General features: G+C 51.3%; 1 protein-coding gene across 4 annotated transcripts in view; it reads left to right on the top strand.

Moving 5' to 3' along the window:
* Positions 1-1,586: 1,586 nt before the first annotated feature.
* LZTS3 (leucine zipper tumor suppressor family member 3) overlaps positions 1,587-22,340 on the top strand; it is a 34,991-nt gene continuing 14,237 nt past the window's right edge. For 2 of the 4 annotated variants that reach the window (XM_065735995.1, XM_065735990.1), the window contains exon 1: positions 1,587-1,795. The gene's annotated coding sequence lies outside the window, so the exon portion shown is untranslated. Of the gene's footprint in view, positions 1,796-20,444; positions 20,780-22,340 lie in introns of those variants that run through there. The other 2 variants (XM_065735991.1, XM_065735993.1) reach the window with 2 other exon arrangements.

Genomic DNA, 22,340 nt, shown 5'->3' with positions numbered 1-22,340 from the left:
ATCATAGAATCCTCAAGGCTGGAAACACCACTAAGATGATCCAGTCCAACCATCAACCCACTGATCAACCAGTCATGTTCCAACCCTCCTTTAAATGGTGGGGACGGGATGGGATTGGACTTACTGATGGTCCTCCACTTGAGTTACATTCCAACCTTAATAATTCTATGATTCTATGACTCCAAATCCTGGTAGAGAAACCAGTGACTCTCCAGTGTTGGCCACTTGCTAAGGCAGAGGGAGTCAAAGGGAACGGGAACTGAGGGTCTTGGAGGCAGAGCTGCATTTTTCTGAGAACTATTTACAATATGCATGGAGGTCTTCACTCATCCTTACACTCTCTCCCCCATTAGCTCATCCATGCCCGGAGAGAGACTTCCAGAGATCCCCTCAGGCCGCAGCTATCCAAGATTCTGCACCGTCTACACATAGCTGGTGCTTGCTGAAAAGAGCAGATCTGAAACCACAGTTGGCAAATTGCATCAACAAGCATATTCTCAGCGAGGCATTGTTCCAGTTTGTATATGTCTGAAAAGAACTGTTCAGGCATATGTTAAAGTTGGCACCTTCTCCCTGGGACTCGCTGCAGTCTGACGGATGGAGCACGAGAACAGCAACGAGATGCACAAAACATTCAGAGAATAAGAGAAAACAAAGTCCACTCGAGATGCTAGCAGGGCCATGACGGTGGCAAGCAGCACAGGAAGAGAGATGTCCCTGGGACAGACCACTCATCCTGGGCTGCTGTGTGAGCCAACTTCATCATCAAGCACTTTTGGAAAGAGATCAACAGCTGCAAAACCTGCTGCTCCAGCGCTGGCCTGGGGTATAACAGTGTGGAAGTGGAGCTGAGAACTGCTGTTGCTCCAACCGTGGGGTGCAGTGAGACCTTCATTCTGCTGGGTTGTCTCGGTAGAAAGCTCGCCCTCTGGGAATATCCTAAATTGAAGATGGTTGGAGAGTGCTGGGGGGAAATACTGTCCTGGTTTTGCTTTCCTTTGGGCGTCCATCTACAGTTGTAATGGAGATAGGCTGCTGGGCTGAGCTGGTGGAGCTGCACCATCCTCCAAGCATCCTCTGAGCGTGTCCCATCACTGGTGGGGGACACCTGGGGTTCCCACTTCATCCCTTCCCACTTGGGTTAGCCAGGAGTGTCCCTCCGAGAGGGGACCTGGAGCCCACCTCCCCATGGTGCAGCTGTGTCAGTGCCTCTGGATGGAGTGAGCACCCCAGCTGGCTGGCTGACATGGTGGGGACAGGTTTGCAGTTGGACTTGGTGATCTCAGAGGTCATTTCCCTCCGGTCCGAGCACTCCAGCCGCAGCCTGGGGTAAGGAAGATTTGGGGGAATCAACTCAGATCTTTGCCCGATTTCTGGGTACCATGAGATGAGCGAGACACGGCGGGAGGCTATGGGGTGGAGGGGGGGGGGGGGGTCCCCACGCTGCAACCCAGTGGATTCAGCGAGGGAAGGGTTAAAGGGCCGGCGAGCAGCTCTGCCTCCATCCTTCCTCCCTCCCTCCCTCGCTGTTAGGCTGAAGCTTTGACAGGGGGTGGGGTCGGGGCCGGCCGCCGTTTTGCCGCAAGAAGGGGGGGAACGTGGCTGCGAGAGGCGTGTGCGCGCGTGTGTGTGTGCGTGTGCGTGGGGTGACACGCGCGACGAAATGAGATGAGAGCTCTCCGACGGGGCCGGAGGGGGCCCCCAGGCTCCAGCCCTTCCCCCACCCCCCAGCGCTGCCCTGCGAGCGTCCCTGCCACCAGTAAGGCAACGGGTGGGGAGGAACTGGGAGATACTGGTGAGAAGGCTGCGGGAGGGGGGGGGGGGGGGATTGGGAGGTGCTGGAGGGGCTCCCTTATATCTGCCCGCACCTCCCAAAGTGGCTTTGAGATGATGTGGGGGGGGGGACGGGACACGGGGGAAAGGGGGAACCTCGCCCCAAGCACCCACCCAGGGGGGAATTTGGGGAATGGGGGAGAAGCTCTGTGATGGAAGAGGTTTGGGGTTGTTTGGTTTATTAATTAATTTTTTTTCGGATGTTGAGGGTGGGGGGGGTGGGGGGGTGGGGGGAGGATGGGGGTGCCGCTTGTTTGTGCCTAAAGTCACAGCTGCCTGGAAATGACAGCACCCAAAAATAGAGTGCGAGGAGGGGAGGGGCGGTGAGGGGTGGGGGATTGCAAACCTGTTTGTACCCCCTATCCCCCTCCCCTCATTCCGTCCCTCCCCTCCCAGCTCCCTTGGTTTGTGAGCTTATTTTGGAGGGGAAGGGGCTGGGGTGGGATTCGGCGAAGGGGCTGAGCATCTCCGTGTGCAGCTGCTGGGAATTATGTCATCTGCCTCAGCGCTGGGTGGCCCAGCGGTGGCGGCAGGGAGGGACGGGGGGGAGGGGGCGAAAGGGAGACTGGGGGGTCATGGGGGGGACACGGGGCTCCCAGCTTGGGACCTCACCCCGGGGGATGTGGGTATGGCTGTGCTGCTCGCTGCAGGCCCCCAGGAGTGGATGCACGCTGGCAGGGCTGTGGGTGCTCCCCAACCCCGCGGGCTCCATCCGTCCCCATGAGCATCCCCATGCCATGGCCCCCTGGAAAAGCCAGGGCAGGACCCGGGCTGTGCTGCAGTGCAGCACTGAGCCCCATCCGGGTGTGCCAACCCCTGTATATCCCTCCATCCATCGGTGGGTCCAAACCTGGGGACACTGTGGGACACTGGGGACCCCTCTCCCCCCCCCCCCCGGGGTCAGCAGCATCATGCTACGAGAAGGGGATCCTCAGGAGGATGCTGAGCTCTCAGCACGATCCCAGCCTGGGGATGCCGCTGCCCCGCGGGATAACCCTTGGTGCCTCCCTTAGCTCTGCTCCCAACACCCTCCGGCACATCCTTCATCTTCAGACCCACATTACACCAGCAGCACAGCGATGCAGGCATTCAAACAGGGGCGTAGGACCCCCGCTATGGGGTCTGGGGGCTCCTCCATCACGCGCAGGTCGCTCACCGTCCCCTCTCCACGGAGGCATCCGCGCGCTGCCGTTTGTTTATGTGTGGCCCCGCTTGGATGGAGCGGTGATCCGTTGTCGCTATATATAGCACGCGATGCTGTCATCCGAATTCAGCCCGGCTGGGGAATGGATTTGCTTGCAACGGTTTGGGAGGCGGTCGAGAGCGGCGTGGGGACGCCGTGGTTCCCCCGTGTCCCATACGTGGGGATGTGGGAGCGTGGGAGGGATTTGTGTAGGGGTTGAAAATCCCCCGAGAGAGCTCCGTAGGGCGTTTAAAGAGCAGCACAGGGGTGTGTGCGTGGCTTCACAGAGGGGATCCCCGATTCCCGAGCCAATATTTGCTGGGTCAGCAGACTGATGTCCTCAGGAGCGTCCTGCTGATCCAGAAGGAAGAGGCTGAAAAGTGTTGGAAAGCCCAACATCCGCAGTGTCCCCAACACTGCCAGCTTCCCCAGCATCTCCAGTGTCCCCAGCATCCCCAATGCCCTCAACATCCCCAACACTGCCATCTTCCTCAGCATCCCCTGTGTCCCCAACATCCCCAGTATTGCTGTCTTCCCTTACATCCTCAATATCCCCAGCATCCCCAATGCTGCCATCTTCCCCAGCATCCTCAGTGTCCCCAACATACTCAATGTCCCCAGCATCCCCAGTGTCCCTGTAGTGGAAATGTTAAATTACAGAATTGTAGGGGTTGGAAGGGACCTCTAGAGATCATTGAGTGCAACCCCCCTGCCAAAGCAGCTCCCTAGACCAGGTTGCACAGGTAGGTGTCCAGGTGGGTTTTGAACATCTCCAGAGAAGGAGACTCCTCAGTCTCTCTGGGCAACCTGTTCCAGTGCTCAAAAATCACAGCTTGAAACAGTGGTTGAGCACCTGGTAGAAAGGCAGGGCCAACCCAGGGGAGCTCAGGTGTGTGAAATGAGCAGAAGGGGTGGAGCCAGGATCCATCCCTTCCCAGATCTCATTTAAGAGTTGGCAGTGGAGGCAAGGATATCTCACTGGAGGTTCCTGCATACCTGAGGCCTTCCAAAGGTAAGCAGTGCCTTTCTATTATTTCTGTGGCTGTTGGTTTTGAGCAAATCCTTACTTGCTGCAGCCTAGGACCTTGCTGCTCTGCTGTCATTGATGTGCTTTCCATCTCATTACTACTGCTATCTTCCCTAGTATTGCTGTCTTCCCCAACCTCTGCAGGGGTGACATGGTGCCTGCGGAAGGCACCTTTGCATTCCCTTGCAGAAGGGCAGATAGATGGAGTGGTTTCCAAATGCACCATGGAAATCATGGTGTTATAACTCACTGTGGAACAGGAATTTGGATAAATCAGGCTGCAAAAAGTTTATTGAAGGGGTTCCTGTCCCCATGGAGAAGCTGAAGCGTGATGAGGGTATTGCTGGAGCTATCCTAAGGCTGTTGAAACCTATGGGGTTTCACCAGGGAAATCCCAGTTGTGCCCAGGGCTGTCAGAGGCATCTGGCAAACAAAGGGTGAAAAGAGGAAATTTCTTTTTTTCCCTTCTCGGCAGATCTTTCCCCATTAGTCATTCTTGTCACAGGAGCTGGCAAACATGGTTATTATTATTTGAGGGATCTGAAAGTGAAATGGAGGCATGAGCCTGGGAACCAAGGTGTCCTGGCACCTCCAGGTCCCCTTAGGGCTGGTGCAATAGGAAGGGATCATCTTCCCTCATGGTCCTCTGCCTCCTTAAGCAGTGAGCAGAGGAAACATGAGCATTAAAGCAGCCATCAGGGAGGATGTCCTTATAATCAAGTTAGGCTGAAGCCATGAGTTGGAGGGAGGTGCGAGTTCCCTCCACATCCCATGCAGGAACCACCAAGCCCTTGTTTTGTCTCAGGAAACATGCGTTTTGCCCTCCTGAAATGGTCTTGTTGGTGAACCTGGGGGTTCAATTTCATGGCCACGAATTTCTATGCTTCTATTGCATGAAGTCTCTTTGTAGTAACCACACTTTCCACCCTTCCCATACACATTGAGCTCTGGGACAGCATGGTTTGGACTCCCCTTTGGAAGAAAGCATTCCATCCTCCAGCAGTAGTAGCTCAGGGATTTATTTAATGAGCTGAGCTGCACTTTTTGCTCTGTGATTATATTTTTCAGTCACTTTCCAACCCTTGAGCATCTTCTGCATTCTCTGCAACAGCCTGGCTGGTCCCTGCACTGCCCTGGGTCTGCAGGGATGCAATAGGGCCATGGAGCTTAGGAGAAAGCTGATCGTCTCATTAACACATGCACACAGTCTCCCAAATATTTATCAGCTGGAGAAATACTCGGGCTCAGAAGTTGCCAAGTAACATAACAAGAGGCACTTTTAAATAAATATCTGTGCGTCTGCGGGTGACGAATTAACCAAATCCATTGGTATGTGGCCCAAAGACATGTTTTCCTCTGGAAGCACAGCACCAGGAACAATAATAATGATTTGAGCCAGGAAAAATGTGTGATAAGCAATTTCTGACTGCACGTCCACCAGCTGGGGAGAGGCAGGGGGACATGGGGCCACACAGCAATGTCTGTGTGTGCCATAGAGGGACCAGGATGTGCAGAAGAGATGTGCAAGTTGGATATCAGGGGGAAAATTCCTATCTGAAAGAGTGGTCAGGCACTGGCACAGGCTGCTCAGTGAAGTGTTGGAGTCACTGTTCCTGGAGGAGTTGAAGAACCACGGAGATGTAGCACTGAGGGACGTGGTCAGTGGGTATGGTGGGGTGGGTTGGGCTTGATGACCATAGAGGTCTTTTCCAGCCTTAATGATCCTGTTCTATGATGTGCATGCAAAGGACACAGCTTGTATTAGCCCACTTGCTGGAGATAGGAAAAATAGACCAGCCACGGGCACAGGAGCTCATCTCCTTGTCCCTGCCTTCTAATTATATCAGTTGATCTAGTACAAGCTCTTTCTGCTCCCCATGGACACTGCCTTAATTATATCCCCATCCTTGCCTTTTGTAAGGACTTGGAGAGTCAACAAAATCATCCCCCTTGATCCACAAGGATGTGAGGACTAGCTGTCCCAGCACAGGCACTGCCCTGTCTCTCTTGCTCTTGGGACCATGGTCATCTGTGCCATGTGATGGAAGGAATTGTAAGGGGACAAGGGATGGGGACGTGTTTCAGGCTGCCCAGGGAGGTGATGGAGCCATCATCCCTGGAGGTGTTTAAGAACTGAGGAGATATGGCACTGAGGGACGTGTTCAGTGGGCATGGTGAGCACAGTGAGCTGGAGTTGGACTTGATGATCTTAGAGGACTTTTCCAAACGTGATGATTCTTTGATTCTACGACTCGGTAGGTCAAATTGACAGTTGGATTTGGTGATATTGAGGGTATTTTCCAACCCAGATGAGTCTGTGATTCTATGTTAGTGGTCGTTCGGGGGCAGATTATGCACCTTGTCTTCCTGTTGTAGGATGGAAAGCCAGGAAGCACTGTCCCTGTCCCACCACCCATCTCTGCTTCTCCATAATGCTCTCTATAACTTCACTCTCGATAGGCACAAGTGGTGTTTTAGCACCAGGCTGACATGGCAGAGCAATGGCACCCTGGAGGTTGTGCAAGGAAGTGGGTACATAGGATGCAGGGAAAGCCAGCTACTGTCTGGATGGTGGAGAGGGGATACTGACTGGGGATGTCACGGTTAGTGGTGGAGGTGGGCTGATGGTTGGGCTTGATAGTCTTAGAGGTCTTTTCCAACCTTAATGATTCTATGTTAATACTCAGTGAATTTCTGAACCACATGTTTGAGGCAGGCCGTGTCCCACAGCCAAAGGACCGCTTCAGTTTTCCAGCAGAGCCCAGCCAAACTCATCTCACCCACGGCAAACACAGCACCACTGACATTCCCTGAGGGGCAACCACGTTTTTATCTTCCCTCCACATTCTCAGGGACCTGAAGTAGCTTTTAATAATAATTACAAATAATAATAACAATAAAACAAAACAAACCACAACCCTGGGCAAACAAGGCAGCCCATGGACTGCAAACACTCCCAGAGGGAATGCAGCACAGCGTTTGCTCTCAGAACAAGTCCTGCAGGTCACAGAGCTGTCCCCCATGTGTGCCCTGTGCAGCCCCACCAGCACTGCTCCCTGAGGCTGTGTGATTGTGCAGGTTATTCATCCCTGCTGGAATTTAATTGCTCCCTCTTTAATGAACTCCTCCATCAATCTGTTGATGGCTTTCCCTGCTCTTTATTAACCCTCGAAGAGGCAGTGGTGTGTAGGTGAGCTTGGGGTTGAGCTATTGTCTGAATGAATGAGCAGTGGAGTCGAGGATGTGGGAACCAAAGCTCCAGGCAGGATGGGGATGGAAGCTTTTGCTGCAGTTTCCCACCCTTGGCATGGAGATAGAAGCACTGTTGCACCCTGCAGGGCTTGCATGGCTCAGCCTCATAGAGACAGGCAGTGATTTGGTCCAGCATCCCTCTCCAACAAAGCAGAGCACACAAAACATAACCCACTCCCCCTGCACATCCCCCTGGAGTTGTCTCCATTTCATGCCTGGCCTTGAGAACTCAAATCCTTTCATTTCCTTCGGACACTTATCCCCTAAAGATCTTGATCCCGGGGCACCGACACAAACACCCTTTAAATCTGCCACAGACGGCTTAGGGGAGGATTATCCCATGTCTCCACGGGCTTTGTGCTTGTCCCTGGCTCTGGTCCCCCATGTCCCACACCCACCAAGCAGGAGGGGCTGATGCACTTGGCCTGGATGTCCTCACCCTGGGGACCCTTTAGCAGGGATTGTGGTGACAGGGCAAGGAGAAACGGTTTCAAACTAGAGGAGGGGAGGTTTAGGTTGGGTAGAAGGAGAAAGTCTTTTACAGTGAGGGTGGTGAGGCACTGGAACAGGTTGCCCATAGAGGTGGTGGATGCCCTGTCCCTGGAGACACTCAAGGTCACAGTGGACAGGGCTCTGAGCACCTGATGGAGCTGTAGGTATCCCTTTTCATTGCAGGAGGAATGGACTAAACGGCCTTTAAAGGTCCCTTAAAACTGTAAAGATTCTATGATGTAGCTGAGCCTCCTGCTTGTACCCTGCCTGGGTTCAATAGCAGCTTACAGGCTGAGGAAACCCCCAGGTCAAGCATCCTTTGTTCTCTGCAACGACCCCCCCACATTACAGTGAGGATGTGCTCACTCAACCCAACCCAGGGCATCACTTCTTCCTACCATGTCACCTTCCTATCTGCAAGCCTCAAGTTGCACCAGGAGAGGTTCAGGTGGCATATTAGGAAACGTTTCTTTTCCAAAAGAGTGGTCAAGCAGTGGCACAGGGAGTGGTGGGGTCAACTGTCCCTGGAGGTGTTCCAGAGCCATGGAGATGTGGCACTTGGGGACATGGTCAGTGGGCACGGTGGGGGTAGGTTGAGGTTGGACCTGAGGATCTCAGAGGTCTTTTCCATGCCTTCATGATTCTATGATAAGCCAGGACAGGTGACTTTCCATCCTTGCTACTTTTCCTCCTCAATTTGTTCCAGCAACGCTGTGGGCTTCTTTTCCTCCTTATTCTCACTTCCAGCTCTTCCCACTTCACTTCCAGAATGGCTTTATGGCCCTGACTGCTTTCACAGGTTTATTCCAGTATGGCAAGCTTTCATAATAGCAGTCGACACCTAACTTCATTCAAATCGATCTTGTGTGCTAATTAGCTGATTGCAGCAATTGGCATAAATTACTCTGCTGATAGCCCCTCCTGGAGGATCTGCAGTGGACAGTGCCCTGTGCTGCAAGGAGAAGGCTTCTGCTCCTGGGACACCTTGCAGGGACCCCCATGACCTTCAGAGCAGTTACAAAAGTGCAGTGAGAGCGTCCCTCCTTGGCAAAATAAGCTGCTAAGCCAAAACGCCAATGGGTTGAGTGAGGAGAGACCAGACAGCATTGTAGATACCCTGAGTTGGAAGGGACCCATAAGGATAATGGAGTCCAACTCTCGGCTCCATGTGGGGGCACCCAAAAATCAGACCATGATCAAACCTTGTACGAGCTCATTCCCATCTGTGATGCTACCTGGGTCATCTAATGCAGCCTCTTTCAAATGGAGCTGAATGGATCCGTTTAGACTTATTCGGCATGAGCCATCCATTTACACTTAGCCATGCTTCATCCCTCCAGTCCTGCATCCATTCTGCCAGGCTGAGCTGCACCCCTCCAGCCCTTTTTTTTCCCCCTTTTCTTGAATATAGCCCTGCAATTAGCATCCTTCTAGTCTGCTGGAATCAGAGAGAAATCCCAGGACTTCTTAGATAGGATTAGCAGCAGGCCACAGCACTCCTCACCCTGCTTCTATGGGACCCTTGGGAGCACATTATGAGAGCTCACTGTTTAAAAATGTTTATCCCTAGGCCATGCCACTGAGTGTTTTCCTAGGTTACTAATGGACTGGAAAGCACTTTGTCGCCCCTGTGCAATACGAGAACATCAGCTTGCTTTTTGCAAAGCCAGAAGAGAAATTATTGAGTGCCTCTGCCTTTTCTCCATTGTTACCAGCTATTTCTGATCTCCAGCCAAGTCCTGGGAGTGCTGCTGCAGCTCAGTTGTTTTGTGTTCTTCGTTTTGCAAAATAAAAGGAGGGCTCCTCCTGATTGTCTGTGGACATCTGAGATACATCTGATACAGGACTGGGAGAGGGATTTGCTGCAAAATGGATTGCAGAGTGAATGCTGTCACTTTCTCGAGGCAGGATAACAACATGTTCTACCCTGGTAGCTCTGGCCCAGCGTGGGGATGTGGAGCTGTTTAAGAGAGTCAGAGGAGACCATGAGGATGCTCAGAGGTTGGGGCACCTCTGCTATGGAGATTTGCCCCCACCTGCAGGAGGATGCCTGGTTTTTCCATGCTGAATGTGCATGGGGTGGGTTATTGGGCTCAAGGCAAAAACTAAGTGGGGATGTGGGACCCAGGAAGGGAGCAGTGGGGGAAGTAGGCGTGTTTCCTCAGTGCCAAGTTGGACACAATAAAAATCCCATGAGGCCCAAAAGAGCCCCATCTTGAGAGGCATTCCGTGCCACATTTGAATCTATTCAAAGCATTTATTTTTAATGAAAGCCCAGAGACAAAAGGCTTTTCTGGAGGAGGGAAGGGGAAGGATGTGGCTTCCAAAATATCAGTGACAGCCCTTCCTTTAGCCCCAGCTGCATCTGTAGGTTGGATGTCTCAGCAGGACCTAGCAGGGCAGGAGATGTGAGCACACCCTTCTGCACCTCTGTCGTGGTGGGATATGGCCCTAGTGATGAAACTGGAGAGTTTGGTGCAGATTAGGTTAAAAACCCGAGGATCCAGGTGCTGAAGAAGATACACCTCTTGGTGGGCAGAAGGTTGAGAAAGTGCTGAGTGGGACTGGATTGGCACCAAAGATTGCAGGGCTGTTTGCATCTGCCTTTCTCAGTCTTAAACATAAAATGAAGCCCTTCTCCTGGGCCCAGTCCCTCTCTGGGCAATGGCTCCCTGTGGCTGGGAGCTCTCGGGGTCGCGTGGTGGCTTTTGGAAGCTGTGGTCCTAGCTGAGCTGGCCACAGGTACATGAATGCATCCCCAAAATTACTGGGCCCATGTCTTTCTTAGAGTTGAGGAGGTGCCTTCAAACCATTCCCATGGAGGGGATAAGTCCCAGCACTTGGAAGAGGTGGGAGAGGACTGGAGAAGGAGGTGGGCTTGGAATCAGAGGCAGCTGAAATCCAGTTTGGTAGGAGCAGATATGCACGTGATCCTCTTATCTGCTGCAGTAGAGATGGGAGTAAATGATCGGTTGAGCTAGGTGGGTGATCTCTGTGGCCTTTTTCAGTCTTGGTGATTCTATGGTTCTCAGTGCTCTGCCCCATTGCAGTGGACAAGGGCATCTTCAGCTATAGAAAACCCCACTGGTAGGGATGAACCCAAAATTGGGCTCTTACTGAAGCCCTGGAGGAGAGAACCAAGGGTGCTCATCCCCTGCCAAGGATCCAAGCCCACCTATGCTGGGATGCTGATGGATCTCCCTTGGTCCTTCTTAGCACCATCTCTCTTCCTCATGGCTTGTGGGGACAGAGCTGTCCAGGGATACTTTGCAGGGAGATGGGGTCAGCGTAGAGAGAGGCAACTTCCCCCACCATGACATCTCAGGAATTTGTGATCTGTGAAGGCCGAGTGAATGTGAGCAGGAAAAGGCTGCCTATTTTTAAGACCACTGCTATTTGGGGGTGTCTGACCTCTCTCCCACCTCCCACGTCCAGCATCTCAGCCATGCTGAGCTTGTGGTGCACCTGCCTTGCAGGGGGGAGGGAAAACAAAGGCACTGCTCATCAGACATCACCAATGTCATATTGATATAAGCAAAAATTAGTACCTCAGATGCAGTGCCAGCCTCATAGCAGGTAACAGAGACCATGCCCTGAGCAAATAAGTACTGAGGAATGGTGCCTGCTGGAACAAGCAGATGGAGGATGCAGTGTCAAGGTGACTGGGAAGAGAGGATGAATGGTCACAGAATCATTAAGGTTGGAAGATCATCAAGTCCAACCCATCCCCACCATACCCACTGACCACGTCCCTCAGTGCCACATCTCCACAGTTCTTCAACACCTCCAGCAATGGTGACCCCACCACTTTCCTGGGCAGTCTGTTCCAGTGCCTGACTGCTCTTCCAGAGAATAAATCATTTGTAATATTCCAAATGGAACCTTCCCTGGTGCAATATGAGGCTTTTGTGACCAAGAAGAGAGGGTGAAAAAAGAAGAAAAAGATGACCAGGGTGAACTGAACAAGCCATGGAGATGAGACAAGAAGCCACACACAGCTGTTTTATCCAAACTCTGCCTATTTGCTTCAGTGCTGGGAGGTCTGTCTGCACCAGGATGGTGTCCTTTCTGGGGACTCATTGTACTGAATGAAAAAGCCCTCAGGACTCTCCAAGTCATGAAGAGCTTCTCTAGAGTCCTATCCCTTGGCCATGTCGACGTGGCCTGGATGTCGGTGTACCTGCATGACCCAGGGAGCTTTGTCTGGTGCCACAGTTTGTGTGCTGGTGAGCTGCCAGTTCCTGCATTTCTTGGCATCCTCTCCCCAGGAATCAACACAGCCTGGCATAGTTACTTGCTGGCGTGGCACCATGGGACTTGTCTACCTGCCAGGGCTCTGGGACAGCGTCACCTGCAGAGCCAAGCCACCCCTTGTATGCCAGTCATGGAACAACCACGTTCTGGATAGCCTGCAGTCCACCATGTGGCACAGGATGTGGTGTTGAGTCCCCAAAAAACTTGAGGTCAGCCAGCAAGCTGCACTGAGAATGCAATGAAAGGTGTACAGTCAGCTCTCCATATGGACCCAGGACACTCTGATGCTTTGTCTTGGGGTGGCACAATAGCTGCTACTCTGAAAGTGCCCCTAGGAACCACCAAATTCTGCAGAGGATGGCACACTAAGGTTTCCTCGATAGGGTTTGTATGGACACGGTCCTATCGTGGTATTATTTTCATACCATGCATGGCTGACCCTCTGAATCACAATCATTTGGGTTTTCCCCTACCTTTCTCCACACTTTCACCTTCCTGGAACAGCGGGCACCCTATTTTTCTCATGATTTCTTCCCTTCTCTGGTTCCTGATGGCATTTGGCTATATGCTCCCCCTTCCCACCCTACAAAGGAGTCAGGGATCCACTCGTGTGTGTCATTTAACTGTGGCTGTGCTCCTGTCTGAAGCAGTGCCCTAAAGCCACCAGCACTCTTGTAAACCCTCCCTGAGTGCTCTGCCAGCATGGATTCACTTAAAAACCTACAGAGGAAAGATGATGAAAGTACATCTGGTGTTGTAACAGCAGATCCCACGGCAGCTGCTGTCAGCAGCACAGGTGAGATGAGCAGTGTGGGATTGCTGTCGTCTGCTTGCAGCCCGGACAAATTAATAAGGATGTTGAGCTAGGAGGAATTCCGCCTCAAAGATAGGTAGTGCAAGCTTCCAACACGTGCCAAGCTCCTCTGGAGCTTGTTTCACAAGAGCTTCCCAGCTTACCTGCAGGTCTGGAGCATCCTGCTGCTCCACGCTGAGAACAGGAGCCCCAGGAGTACTGAGAGCTGGTGAAGGCTTGGCCCCAAGCTGTGTTTTGCATCTTGGTACTCTCCTAGCACAGAGTCCCAGAGTGGAAATAGATGGTTCAGGAGGAGGTCTGTGTGTGAAATCATCGCTGTCAGGAGGAGTAATCTTCACGATGCAAAGGCTCTCAATCATTTAGAAGTCTCTTGCTCCTTACATTTGCCATCAAGGGCGTCGGTGAGAGTGGAGAATGTATCTTGGTGCCTGGTGTGGAGGCAGGAGCAGAGGCCATTGATCCTGGTGCAGCCCACAGCGGTCACAAGGTGATACACAGGAGAGACTGGGGCAGGAGAACCTCATCTGTGATGGGAATGGGATGGAACATCAGGATGGACATGGAGGGGGGGGGGTATGGCTTCTCCATGAGGAATGGGCTGGGGATCTTCAGCTTGGAAAAGGTTAAGGTGGAACTCTGGGCTTGGTGGGTGTTAGTCCAACAAGGCTGATGGTGAGCAGGGACTGGATGGGAATGGTACAATTATTCCTGAAAGGAGTGCTGGTGGTTTTCCACAGGGTGGAAACCGTGCCCCAGGAGCCCAGTGCTGCATCCCAAGGACTGTTTGCTTATCATGTTATCTACGCGGTTAATTTACTGGGGTGATTTGGACAAAGCTGTTACATTTGCAACAGAGCTGATGGCATTTCCCAGTGCTTTTAACCTGTTTGTTGGCAAATGGAAAACAAGGAGGAAATCAGAACTGTAAATGAACTGTGCCTGGTTGGTCTTCCTCCCCTGCCTCAAAGTTTTCTGCTGGGTCCATTGTGCTGTTGGACCCAGAGAGCAGAGAAATGTCATGTGCTGTTTCTGACTCCTTCACGTCCAAATGATGCATGAGCAAGACAAAGCACATGAAAAGGGCTCCATCAGACCAAGTCATTTGCAAGCCCTGTAGCGATTTCAAAGCCCCATTTTCCATTTGCAGAGGATCTGAAGGGAAGGGAGAGTTCAGAGCCCAAAGCTGGTTGTAAAGTCTGAAGCTGGACAAGCAGGGGGGTTTGTTTAACGAGACTGAGCAGCTGGTTTATAGAAGTATCATAGAGAACCTATGAGAGCAACACCTCCCTGCAAATCAGGTCCTTTCCTTAGCAAGTGAAAAATGGCTTCCCGAGGTTTGCAGCAGTCTAAGAGCATTTGAAGGATTGAAAACCAAGGCCCTGCCTTTGTCTTTCCATCCTGCCGTGTCTCCATCAGCCTGGCTGGCACTGAGGGAGGTGCTTGAAATATTTTACCATCCCATTCACAAGGATGACACTCATTACCTGGTGCTTCAGGGCCTCAGAGCTTCCCTTTTCATGGGGAGCTGGGTCAGCTGCCACACTAAACTCCAAAATCTCTGCTAGCTGATGTGGAAAAAAAAAAAAAGAGTTGGAATCCATATATCTGCATCTAGCTCTATAGTCAGTGTATACAAAATAATAAAACCCCTGGCACATATCTTGTGAGATCTAATTATAGGATATGGAAGCTAATGTGATGTTTTCCTTAGATATGTGGTGTAGATGTAATTACTTCTCCAGAGATGCTAACCACAGATGATGTAAGATGCCCTTATGTAATCTGCTGTTATTATGCAGTTATGGAAATTTTTCCTCTCTGGCCCATCCATGGCCTTCTTCTCAATGCCTTTCTTTCACCTTTGAGTCTCTATGGATTATTCAGAAAGCAATGTGTGAATCAGTAGAGCAAGAAGGATGTAGGCAGAAGGGCAGTATGGTGGATGCTTTGCTTGCTCCAAAGGTTGCATCCCTATGTTCCTGCTCTCTGTCCTGCGTGGCCAAGTCTGGGTCAGAGGCTGGACTAGATGACCTCAGTGGTCTTTTCCAACATTAATGATCCTATACTATTCTAGGAATCTTCCTCGCTGTGTTTTCTTGATCAATAGCTGATAGGAAGGGGAGCAGGGAGTGGAGATAAAACCACTGGTTCCTGCTGGGGAAACTGGCTTCCAGTTAGAGTCATAGAATCATTAAGATTGGAGAAGACCACTAAGATCACATCCAGCAGTCAACCTAATCCCACCATCCCACTAACCATGTGTCTCCACGTGCAATGTCTACTTTTTTCTTGAACATCTCCAGGGGCAGTGTCTCCACCACCTCTTTGGGCAGTCTGTGTCAATTCCTGACTGCTCTTTTGGAGAACAGTTTTTTTTCCTAATATTTAGCCTGAACCTCTCCTGGTGCAACTTAAGGCCATTACTGGGGAAACTGGTTTCCAGACACGGTTCAGTGCCAGCCACTGCACAGGTATTTGTATTTAGGGCAGGGAATCCCCACATTTCTTTGAGTACAAAGAAGCCATCTATGGGGAAGCCAATAGCTGAGAGATGTTTGTTACACTTGGTGTCATTCGTTAACTGTAAACTAACTCCTGCCAGAGCCCAGTGCTGCTAGGCACATCAGTCACGGATGTAGGTGGCATTTCAACTCCCACTCACCTTCAGCCTGGATCCTTGGGGACTAGAAAGAGAGCATAAGCCTCAGGGCATGCACACAGAGGTTTTGGGCCGCTGAGATGCTCCAGGCTCCCTGCACCTCCAGCAGATCTCGCTGCTTCTGCTCCTGCTAAAGCCCAGAGAGCCTGACAAGGATGGGGATAATTGCTGAGGATTTAGCCCTTTTCCTCCCTTGTGATGTAAAAAGAGGGCCATCCATCCTGATCTGAGGGGGCTGTCTCCAATCCCTGAATCACAGTGTGACAAAAAGTCCTTTTAACCGCAACACATGCTGACCTGCTCATTTCATTGGAAAGCTAGTCCTTCTGGTGGTGATTTGTTTTGCTCCAATTAATTTTTACTGGACTTGACCTCCTAATTTGGGACTGTGAATGGGTCTGGGCACCGTCTAAGAGGTTTGCTTCCTTTCTTCCTGATAAATGCTCCAGGCTGGGTGCTTAGACAGGCTTCTCCAGCCTAAAAATTAGCTGGGAAAGCTGCTAACCCCAGCTTTCTCCAGGCATACTGGCTCCTCTCTTTTGGAGACTTCGTCACCATCACCTCCCTTGAGTGTTGGTGTAGCTCTGCCAAAGTGTGAATGAAGAGTGGGGGAAAGGGACAACATTGTGTGAGTGTTTCCTCAGCTCAGAAGTTTGAGATGAGGATCTTGTCCAGCTTTTATGTGGTTCGAGTTCCCATGAGAGAAACAGGAGCTCTCTTCCCTGGCAGAGGGCATGTGGTGTGAAGGGCTGGTGAAAAGAAAACCCTCCTGTTTTAACTCTCCTTAGCTGAAGGAAGGAAGGTGACCATTTAAAATGCATTTCTTCTTGCCTAAGAACAGCTACGATTAGCAGGCACGAATGGGAGTGCCATATGGCCAGGACAGGCATCACATGCTCCCCCATGCAGCTCAGACTGACCTACATAGCATGGCCAAGCCACCATGCTAGAGCATCACAGCACACACATACACCAGGCTTTCATCATCTCCAGCTGGAGTTGCAGGAGCCTTGATTTACGGGAAGACCTGGGCTATGCACCAGCTCTGGGCTTGCCAGCACTGCATAAGCTTGTCTGCTCCGTGTGGATCCAACACAGCTCTCTCATGAGGAGACAGCTTATACCAGCAGGGCTGCTTTGCCAGAATAGGAAGCCATCTCTCTGCACGACAGGAACCAGAGTCCTTTGGCTTGTTCTCTTTGCCTCAAGCTGAGTAAGCAGATGCTGTCATGGGTTGGAGACGGAAAGCATCCTCCTTGCAACAACTGGCACCGACCCAGTTCTGCAGTGATTGGGACCCCCCTACCTGTCCTCTATGGTGACTTGGAGAAGGTCCCCTCCAATCCACACTTCTGGGGCAGTGTGGAAATGCCTCAGTTTATTCCCTTTATTGAGCATGAGCAGATTCCCTCAGCATTTTAGCTTTCAGACTGGTGCAGGGATGACATCTCAGGGGTATTAGACTTGGTGATCCCTGTGGGTCCCATCGAGCTCAGGATATTCTGTGATTCTATACTGGGAATATCTTCAAACAAAAGCCACAGATTCAAGGGAAGCTTACAACAAGGCACATCTAATTTCAGGAAGCTACAAACACTCAATGAAAGGTAATGGCCTCAAGCTGAACCAGGGGAGGTTCTGGTTGGATATTATTGAAGATTTGTCATCCAAAAGAGTGGTAAGATATTTGCACAGCCTGCCCAGGGAGGTGGTGGAGTCACCATCTCTCGAGGTGTTCAAGAACCACAGGGATATGGCACGGAGGGACGTGGTTATGGGCATGGTGGGGGTGAGTTGGGGTTGGACCTGGTGATCTCAGAAATCTTTTTCATCTTTAATGATTCCGTGATCCTATAAGACCCCTACACAAGCTGTAGCTCATCCCAAGGGGTGATTTGGAGTAATGGCATGAGATCTACCCTCTGGGTGCAGCCCACTGGGACGCCACTCACTGACTTTGTTGGTTGTCATCTGCTTACTTTCCCCATTCGTTGCAGGGGAGTTGGACTAGATGGTTTTTAAGGGTCCCTTCCAACTCAACTGATTCTACGATTCTATGACTGTGACTCTATAACAAGTGGAGTTGGCTCCCAGCTGTGGGCTGGGGCTGCATTTAAGCTGTAGCAATGCTGTCTGGAAAGCTCTGGAGATTTACAACCCTGCTCCACAGTTAGGGCAAGGTGCCCATTTGGGAGGTTTGGGGTTTTCATCTCCTGAAATCTTTGAAAATGGTTACTCCTGTAAATAAAGGGGTCTGAGGTCTCTTGCCTACATCACGGTGTTTTATCTGAGCATTTCTTTAAGGAAGAAGTCCCAATGCAGGGAGCCAGGCGTCTGCTCCCATTTCCATCTCTCCCCGAGCACATCGATGCTTTCTGCCCACAAACCCCAGGGGAAAGTCTCAACCTGGTGATGTTCCTTGCTGCTGTCATTTTTGCTCGTGCTCTGATCAGTGCAGAAAACACTTAACCACTTCAATAGTTGCAGTCCTGGGACCTCAAAGTGCTTTGAGATCTTGAACTGAAATGGCTCCAGCAGGAGTGAGATCACCCCACCAGGGAGCTGGTTGGAGCCACTGCTGCAAGAGAAAGGAAAAGAGAAACAAAGGATCTGGGGAACAAAGCATTGGTTTTTAGTCAAGTTTATTTTTCTTTGCCTCAAGAGGAAGAAGGCATTGAAAAGAAAAAAGGGGGGGGGGGGAGGGGGGGAAGTGGTATTTTTCTTTCTGAAAACTGAGTTTTATTTTATTCAAGAGGAGAGGGCATTGAAAGAAAAAAAAAAAAAGAAACACACACACCCTATTTCATTGAAGAGAAAAAGAAAAGAGAGAGAAAAACATCAGAACATTTCCATAGAAATAATGCTCAAACAAGATAATTTCTCTGCAGAAGAGAAAAAAAAATGAATAGGAGTCCCCAGGGTCCTGTTTGATAGCAGTCAGTCCAACAGATTCACTGAGCAGAGAAAGGAGATCTGCTTCTTTCCTTTTGCCTTCTTTCTTTCTTTCTCTCTTCCTTCCCTTCCTTCCTTTTCTTCCTTTTTTTTTTTTTTCTTGTAGCTCCCACCCCAAATCTGCAAACCCTTCTGATTTTAACCTCTTCTTGGACTGGTAGATGCTTTGCAGCCCTGCACATGGTGGAAATCCATGCTGTTCTTGGCATGGGCATCCTTTGAGGGATGCACTTCAGGGTTTTGGTGGATGTTCAAAGCATCTTCCCAGTCAGGAAGACACAGCCCATCATAGCTGGGTAGGGCAGGTGGGTAACTCCTAACCCCTAACACAAGGCTGGAAGTTGCCCCTGTTGATGAGCTCTGTAGAACACTAATTAGGGTTCAAACTGTGTTGATAACCATGATCTGGTTGAGCTTAAACAGCAATTAAGAGCACATTGGCAGACTCATGGTCTGATCCATGAAAAAGAAGGCTGGTCACCACCTGGAAACCAACTATAGCTGCCCTAAAAGGTCAGTGTAGATCCAGATAAAACCCCAAATCAGACAGACCTGGTGGTTACATCCTTTGGGGACTGGGAAACACGATGGTGTAGGTGCAACTGGAAGCACAGGAGCCCTTGCAAGATGGACTACTGTGAGATGGGGGTCTCTGATGGCTCTCAGGCTGTGCAGAAACTTTGGTGGTGGTCCTCGTGGGAAGGGAGGTTCAAAGCTCACTGACCTTGGTTAGAAATGGGAGTTCAGGGTTCAGAAGTCTGTGACTCATCTGAGAGCGTGGATCACGGCGATGATCCTAGTGTTCTCCAAAGTCTCTTCCATCGTGATTTATTCATCTTCAGGAAGTGCTTAGATAGAGCAAAGCTCCCAAAGCAGGAACGAGCGTAACCTCAAACGACACCAGGACTCTGCACAACCTCGGTTATCGTCCCTGGGGTGGGAAGAGCTTTCTGTACTTTTCCAGTATTTCTATTTCTAAGGCTCAATCCGTGCATCCTGCTGCTGGGGGTCTTCTAGTAAAACCCGAAGCAGCCTCTGCCACTTGGAAACCCCTCACTTTTGAAGTCAAAGGGCAAAATGCAGAGCTTGAGGCTCCGTAGGAATCTAATTCTGCCTAATTTACACCTTCTCCACGCACCCCAGCAGCGCACATGTGGGGCTGTTGTTGGCATTATTGCTGTTTTACCTCTCTTGCAGCGATTAGCACGCTGTGGGCAATGCTATGTTTGCAAGGCTGCAACCAATGGCTCCTTTGACACGCAGCCATCCTGCTGACAGCAAATTCCCTTGAGTAAATAAGCCCAAATTAGCAGCAGCTTTGTGTGGCTGTATGACTGTAAATAATCCCATACGAGTGCTGGGGGGTGGTTGACCCCCCAGGAGAAGTTTGATTGCTCTCTGGACATAGCTGAGAGCTTTATCAGCCTGGGCTTGAGCCCACTTCGTGCAGGTTGATGGGTGGGCAGCCCAACCTGGAGGCATCCCATGTAGAGCATCCTGCTTACACCACCTCCCCCATCCGCGTGCACAGGGAAACCTCTCAAACCTACTTGTGCAAATGGGCTGAAAGGAAGGCAGAATATGCCAAAATTAGGGACAGCTGAGCAGTGTGGCTGCTTACTGCTCACTTCCATGGGAGATGGCAACTGTCCCTTCCATTTCCTCTGTGCTGAAATGTGAGATGTGATGCAGCGATCGTATCCCACCATAAATAAGGTGGTTTTTGTTTTTTTTCCCCAATTATCATTTTTAATTGGTGCGTGGCTTTATCAGAGAGTTTGAGGTTGAGGCAGGGCTGCACTGGCACAGAGAAAACCCAGCCATTCTCTTCCTCCTTCGTGCTTGTCAGCGAGATGTAAAATACGAATTAACCCAAATCTTTGAGCGCAGTGGTAAGATTTAAAATATGAATTAGCCCAAATCTTGAAGAGCTGTGACTGTCTCAAAGCTATTGGGATGGAATCTCTCTCTCCCAATAGTACTGGGGCTGACACCTGAAACGGTGCACATCCCCCCTTGTGCTGCAGGAGCCCCCAGCACCTTTCCATGGGAGATGTGGAGATGCTGGACCGGCTCTGGGTGCTTCCCTCTTGCTCACGCTGCTGCCCTCTGGGTGCAAAGATGCAAAGAAAGAGTTAAGGCACGGCACGGGCTGGCGGAGGCCAATCAGGCAGAGCAAAGTGCGGCGGGTTGTTTACTCCAGGTAGGATTTGGGTTTTTTCTTTTTCCTGGGGGTGCTGAGCAGGTGGACGATGAGCAGAGAGACCGCAGCGGGACAGGGAGAGCGGGAGGACAGAGCACTGGGTGCACCAGGTAAACCCCGAAGAGTTGGGGGTGTCTGGGGGGAGGTTTGCTTCCTTTTCCCTCTCGTAGAGGCTTTTGGGGTCTTTGTTGGAGCTCGGGGTGGCACCGTTCCCACTGGGACATGCTTTGTCCCCAGGCTGTGTGTGGTGGGATGCAAGCTGAGGGCTGCTCTGGGGGGAGATGCCATTCCCCTCCCCCCACCCCCCCCATATAAACTCATTCTGGATCCAGCTGGCATCCACCGGCACCTTGCTCCCCATCGTTCTGGAGATGCAGTATCCCCATATCTCAGGGTCTGAGGTACCAGTGGTGGGGGGGATCCCAGCTCGAGATGTGAGCACATCCCGGGCTCCCCCCCAGCAGCACGAGGCAGCCACTCCACGCCCTTGAAATTCCTGTGAGTGAGTTAATTATAAATCATGGCTGGGCCCATGGTGATGGAATCCAGCTGGCACAGGGCTGGTTTGCAGCCAACCCCAATGGGGCACCCCATGGTCCTTCCCCACTAAACTGTGCTTGGATCCCAAGAACATCCCACTAGGGTCAAGGGGTGGGGATGATTGGGGCTGCAGGTAGAGGAGGGTGCCCCAAAGGCACGTGGGTCCCCGTTGCGGGGATAGCAAGGACAGCAGCACCACAGGGGCATGCTGCAGTGGGTTGTGAGCTCCTCGTTTCCCTTCCAGTGCAGTAAGCTGTATTGGGCAGCAGTGTGATGGCATTTTTAATAAGGATAAAGCGAGGCACAGAGGGTTGGGAGGATTTCAAGTTCATTTTCAAGTTGTCCAGACTGTGGTGCATTCTTGCTGTCCTACCTCTTCCTCCACAGCAAAATCCCTATGGATTTTGTGCCTAGGATGCAGAACAGCCCTCTATCAGTCAGGACTCTTGGAGAAAGGAAGAAGCCCCTCAGGGTGAGGACGCTGCTTGCATTACCATAAGGGCAATGCCAGCGGGCAGCCTCCAAGGACACACAGCATCACAAGTTGTCCTCACTGAAAGGGAGCCTGAAAACCTCCATGGACAGAGACTGCAAAACCCCACAGCGTGTCTGGATGTGAAGCTGGGCAAAAGGCTCTTGAGCAGAGGGTTGGACATAACGTCCCAGGTTTGCATTGCTGTGATTCCCTTCTTGCCACTTCCTGGTGGCAGTGGAGTGTGTACCTTCAGCACAGCGACAAGCTGGGAGGAAAACTGATAGCGAAGTGGGAGGATTAGCTGGAGAAGGTGGAGCAGGCTGCACTATTCAGGCTTTGTTGGGAAAGAACAATGGGGCCTTTATTGGGGAAGGGAGGTGGTGGGGTCGGGATGCTGGGACAAGTTGGTGTACAGTGTCCCCTACGCAGCTAGGGGGACAGCATGTGGGGGTATGGGACGGAACAAGTTGCTTCCCAAAGTGTCCCTTGTAGAGCTGGAAGGACAGGGAACTGGGTTGTGGGACATGGAACAGGGCAGGCTTGTATCCAGTGTAACCCCTGACTAGCTGGGGAAAAGAGGACATGGAATGGGACAGGCTGGAACTCAAAGCAACCCTTGGTCAACTAGGGAACTTGGCCGTGGGATGGGGCATTTT

This window comes from Cyrtonyx montezumae, unplaced genomic scaffold (assembly GCF_038088225.1).
Source record: "Cyrtonyx montezumae isolate F1298 unplaced genomic scaffold, pur_monq_1.0 scaffold_2, whole genome shotgun sequence".
NCBI classification, from domain to species: domain Eukaryota; kingdom Metazoa; phylum Chordata; class Aves; order Galliformes; family Odontophoridae; genus Cyrtonyx; species Cyrtonyx montezumae.
This window is presented reverse-complemented; position numbering and strand designations above follow the sequence as displayed.